At 33.6% G+C, this 6,130-nt stretch overlaps 1 protein-coding gene across 2 annotated transcripts in view; it reads right to left on the bottom strand.

Moving 5' to 3' along the window:
• The window catches only part of LOC121814216, an 8,718-nt gene that overhangs the window by 2,194 nt on the left and 394 nt on the right, over positions 1–6,130 (bottom strand). The gene's annotated exons all lie outside the window — the stretch shown is intronic.

Raw genomic sequence — 6,130 nt, 5'->3', positions numbered from 1 at the left:
GCCCTCTGGTGGTGATATCAAAGACACATGTAGAATAGAATAGAATAGAATAGAATAGAATAGAATAGAATAGAATAGAATAGAATAGAATAGAATAGCGCTTTAGTGTCATTGTACACAAACAACTAAATTAAGGGGCTGCACACCAACTGTGCTGGAATAAAATAGAAATAGTAGACAGCAGGAATAAATAGCAAACAGGAGAAATGTCTGCAATCAAAAGTGATATATACCAAACATTCAAAAGTCAAAAACCTGCTTAGCCTCCCAGACACTTTTTCCTCAGATTAAATCCTAAAAAACACATCAGCAAGTTCTATTTATAAATTAAGCATTTGGTGGACTTCATTCACAGCTAATCATACATGCCCTGTGAAGTTCTTGTAAAGGTACATGAACAGTTTTATGGGTAGATGTGCGTCCCTTTTTTTTCTTTAGTTTTGCTTCTGAAGTTTCTCTATGAGGTGAACAGTGATGACAGCAAAGACCATGATGATCAGACCAACAGAGAACACGACTGTCTTCACCATACAGACGGAGACACCGTCAGAGAAACTCTCAGAACCTGAAACACAGAGCAAAACCAGACTTTGCCTTTACAGCACATTGAGAAAGGATAAAACCAGTAATACCTCTCACTGGATGTGGAGACCATTTGATTCACAATGTAATTTTTGATGTATGTGTTTTAGAGCCTGTAATAAAACAACATATGTTGAAAGTACTAAAGCTGTACCAAAAAAACTGGTTACCATTCATTAAATATTCAGTTATACTGATATTGATTAATTACTTACTGGTTCTTTTGTTTGTTTTTCAAACATGCAGACAATAACATACTCCATGTTTGCATGTTATCCAAATGTGTTTAGGCTTACAGTGAATTTCCAGGCTGGAAAATGTTATCAGAAAAAAAAAATCTGCTTATCTGACTTACCAACATTTCGAGGACAAAACTGTCCAATCTCTATCATATCCTTGGTCCAGTTTACTTCATTGCTGTAGTTACATATGATGGATCCATCTGACATGTAGACATGAAGAGAAACGTTGGGCCACCAACAGGTCTCTCTTTGCTCTCCTCCCTCTTGATGGCAAGTTTTGTTATTACATTTAAAAATGCTGTTGATGTTAAAGTCACATGTCACAGTAAGGTTGCAGGAGTATGAGCTGTTGAACATGGAGTCCACTACCAGGTTAACTGGAGACATCCAAAATTTTAGTAATATAGCAGCAGCCCAGCACTGGTTTTGATTGTTAACATACCTACAATAAAATAATTCATCCACTTCCATGGGAATGTTGTATTCCATGTCCAATTCATACTTGTAAGCAGGAAAAATGACTCCACTAGTCATGTCTTTCGCTTCCGTTAAGTCTAATTCAGTCCGGTTACTAATATCAAAGTCAGATTCCACAACATCATGAGTTATATTATCCTCCTCTCCAAACACAGGATGTGACCCTTTAAAACATTAAATGTGACAGTACCAAACAAATCAAACACAATAGGTATATAGTCAATGAATCTTCTAAAATTTCTTAACTTCAGAATTCATACAAAGAATTTAACAGTATTTTAAGAACTTCCATCTTCATTGTCATGTAGTTTAGCAAAACAACACATTGCTTTTAAATTTCTTTATTTAAGACTCCATTTATAACAAATTTGGTAAATGTACTGACTAGTTATTGAATAGATCTTGTCAGTGTTTATGGCCCACTTACAGTACTTGAGTGAACTTTCATGTTAGATTTACAACCTGAGTTATTAAATCAGATTTTAGTCAACATCGTGTATCTTGACAAATCTTCTTTTAGACTTCAAACAATGAAGTAAACAATTATAAAAACAATATATCTTCAAATTGCACATTCATATAGGTTAACCATATGTATACTCAGTTCTGCTCCAAGTCTGTATTAAATGATCAAGTCATAAAATCACACATGATATTTACATTTGATTAGAAAGTTTCCCACCGAGTGTCTCAGAACAGAACAGCAATCACAACAAAAGACATGGTTGAATCTCTAACTTCTTTGACTCCAAAATGTGGAACTGTGAACGAATGAAAGGATGACAGGGTTAGAACTGTCTCACTTTTTTTCTTTTTCACAGCTACTGGCTGCAGTCTTATAGGGCAAAAGTAAGCACAAACCCTGTTTTATTGCTTGATTTTGTGCATTCATTTACCTAACTTCATTAAAGAATGCACATGAATTAACATTTTGCTTTAATGCACAAACAATGCATTAATTAAAGCTTCAACATTTGAGGCATTTTTGTTGAAAATCACAATCAAAGATATCAGGCACATCTTGTAATGAGTTAAAAACCAAAAACAAACAAAAACATCTCCCATATCCACTCACAGGTTTAGCCACAAAGTTTCCTTTGTCACAGTTAAAAGGAACAGGTTCCCATTTTATCTGAAGGGCCAAACATATGATGAAAGACATTAGAATTTATTCTTAGTTAACTATTAGTAAAACATTTAGAATTCAATAGAATGAAAATGTAATGCATTTTAACTTTCCCCATGAACTATAGAAATGAAAAAGATATAAACATTATGGTTGAAATTGTTTCAGACTATCTGCTTTTTAACATATAATATTGAAGTTTAGTCCTCACAGGTGATGTAAGAGTGCATTCACTGTTAAATAGCTTCATTGGCAGTGACTTCTTTAGGGTTTTTAGGATGTAACACCCTTTACATTTTACATGTTAAGCAAAAATACTTGCACGAAAAAACAGAAATGTAATACAAGTAAAAGGAAGTGGCATCTTTTCACAGATCGAGAACAAGAACGAGAAATAAAATTAGCAGAACAGCAGACAAGCTTGCTTTTGCCATACTTCAGTTTGCACCCCCGAACCTCACTACACACTCAAGTAGATGTGTTTTTTCCATAATTTTCTCACAAAATAATGTCAAAACATATGACTGTCTTTCAACAAAAGCAAAATTATTCTTTCTTAAAAGATTCTTTATGATATAATGATTGTAGTTCAATATACAGATAGTACGTAATAACACATTTTTAGTATATATGTGTTTCCAGTCACAGAATAAGATACAATGAAGGCTTGCTCTTTCCATGTTTGTGAGTTTTGCCTTAATGTTCAGTTTGAGAAAAACTGAACTGACAAAAAAGAAGCACCAATTATTTCTATAAGTCTTAACATTTACTCACTTATCATTCATCATTTAATCAAAAAGAAAAATGATGTTGAGTCTCAAGCTTTCTATAATCAAGAAGTGAAACCATGAAGTGTTTTCAGAGAGACACAGGACCAGGCCCATCTCACAGCTGTGCTATTTATGAACTTCCCGTCAACGCCTTGTTTCACTGCTTCAATTCTGTCAGTAGCTACTAAAACACTTTATTGAGAAAACAGTTTTGTATCTGAATTTCAATGAGACATTATTTACTACAAAAATTGGTAGCATATTATATTGACTATTCTTTTACATGTTTTATATATTTGGTTACTTTTTAATTCACCCAAACTTTAGCAGCTTGCTGCATTTGGAAAGATAACCAATTCTCATTTGAGGTATATATTTCTGTACTCTTTCCCCATACTTAGGTTACTTTGAATGTTAAATGAACTTAACCCCTGTTAAATTATGGTGGAACTATTTGTTTATATTTTGACTATTTCATAAACATTCAAAATAATACAAAGAGCACAGTGATTAAAGCAGAATAACTTCTGAGATATCAGAGATTGATAGGTTTGTTTTTGATGATTTTAAATTAGTTTAAGATGGACGTGTTCACTAGCTGCATTCCTTTTTTTCTTTTTCTTTTTTGTTTAGAACTTTGTAGTTATTAGTTGACCCCCTCACACTGAAGAAACATCTAAAACGTGCTCTCTGGAATCTGAAATACTTCTTTTGCATTTGCTTCCTATATAAAATCTCAGAAAACAGCTTTATCAGGTTCAACATGCATCAACCAGCATTTATTCATTTTTTTCAGTCCTGTTTCTAAAATTTCAAAAATCATGTTAATGATTGCTTTAGTGTTAATTAAATTAACTGCAGGTGAACTAGAGAGGCAGAAATGATAGAACTAACAAAACAGCAATAGTTTTACAGGCCACAGAGATTTTATCCCTCATGTTTTCTGATTGTTTTTCTAACCATTGTTACAGTAAGAGTATCACCAATGCTGTCAGGCATGCATATGAGCATGAGAAGTATTTTTTTTCACTTATTTCCATCAAATGATGTGACATCCTTTTATACCTAACCATTACACAGTCATCGTCAGTCTATCTATCCAGAATGATTTCCCCCAAAATGATCTGATGTGGTTTTTTTTCCATACTTTTTTTAGTTTTTAATTCTTTAGTGTGAGAAGTTTAGTCACAATCATAACTTACGTCCTCAAAGTTTGGACTGATAGCAACCTGCAATAACTTATTGTAGAACTAATTAGTATTCAGACACACATTTTAAAGACCTAACAAATGTTCTTGTTAATGTTAAATTTTTACTTTTTCGTTTTTGTTTTCAGCTTTACCGTCAACCCAAGAGTAGCTTGAAAGCAGCTTTTTCCCTGTTCAATTAAAGGTAAGGGAACATATTTTCCTTGAGCAACCAGTGCTAGAATAGCACAAAAACAGTAATGTTATTTGTAAATTCTCCTTGCCAATGCAGCCTGTCTCCAAAACCACCCTCTGCCATCTGCTGGTGAGATTAAAGAAACACAAATGTCAGGATTGTATTTATTTACCCGTTGTCTCTTAAACATATTCATAATTTGTTTCATGTTATTTTACTGTTGGCCGTAATGGTTAGTTTACATGTATGTATATGTTTTAAAATCTAATTCTACTGAACCATCAGGTAATTTGATTTTTCTTTTCTCTTAGAAGGTAAATTTCTGGTAAATTAGGATTGTTATTGTTTCTTTAGTTATACTCACTATTGTTTGTCCCCTTGATCAGATCCTATCCAGAACAGGTGTATGGGAGGGGTCGGCCCAGCACTTCCTATTTATATAGGTTCATGAAGTCATTATTTGTTGCAGAGCAATAAAAATGTGGCACTATGGTGAATTTCAATCATGCGATTATCATGATCATTTGAGTGCTGTCATTCACACTTACATTATTCAATCTAGATCCTCTAGCATACTAGGCATTTGCTGATAGGTCAATATATATATATATATTTATAATTTTTCTATGGTGATACAATTATACAGGCTACGGATAAGCTTAAAGGTCTGCTGTGCACCGATTGCCACAGCAGATCTTACAGTTTTTTACAGACGCTAGGACACATTTCCCAATACTTAGGTCACTTTTGCAAAACACTTCACACAATCCTCCTAACTGACCTTCAGCTTGGCAAAGCAGTTCATTTCACATTCAAAATGCACTACAACTACCAAAACACTTCATTCAGGTCTCAAATAAACTCATTCTTCCAGAACACTAGCAAAGGTTGACAGCCGACAAACACACTTTGTCATCCACAAAACAATGACCTGAAAAACACTAACAACATGTAGCATTACACAGTGTTTCCTTGTGTAAAACAAGGACACATCTCTGTTTATAATTTCAATATATGTGAATGAATCAGACATCATGCAGAATTCGTTAATATTTGTTTATGTATTTTTATTTTTTTGCACTAAGTAATCCCAAAATACAAGAATTTGTATACACAACATCCACTGATACACATACAATAGTAATGCTATTCTACTCGGTCTTCTCCATTTGGCCACAGGTTCTCATCCACATCACATCTTATGTCATCTAGGGCAACACACCTAGGAAAGAATCTTCTGGCATGCCAGAATTGAAGGAGTTGAAAATTTGAAGGAGTAACACCTGTGTAGATGTTCATCTACAATGAGAATCAGCTGTGGCTGGTCAAACTGCATTTTTTAGATTTATGTTATTTATGATATATGTTTCAATAAAATATTGCTGTTGGATTTTGCTGTCTTTTCAAGTTTTGCATTGTGTTATTGTTTTGGCCATAAGTTTAACAGTTTTGAAAACAGTATGTAAGCACATGCAAAATGTCCTGTACGTACAAAGATTTTTGGCAGTTGTTGTGTCTGAGTGAGAAGATAATTCATGAAATTTGAGAGA

The sequence above is a fragment of the Haplochromis burtoni genome, unplaced genomic scaffold (assembly GCF_018398535.1).
Source record: "Haplochromis burtoni strain Fernald_Lab_line unplaced genomic scaffold, NCSU_Asbu1 Contig_27, whole genome shotgun sequence".
Lineage (NCBI taxonomy): Eukaryota > Metazoa > Chordata > Actinopteri > Cichliformes > Cichlidae > Haplochromis > Haplochromis burtoni.
The sequence above is the reverse complement of the archived record's forward strand: the minus strand, read 5'-3'. Positions and strand labels throughout refer to the sequence as shown.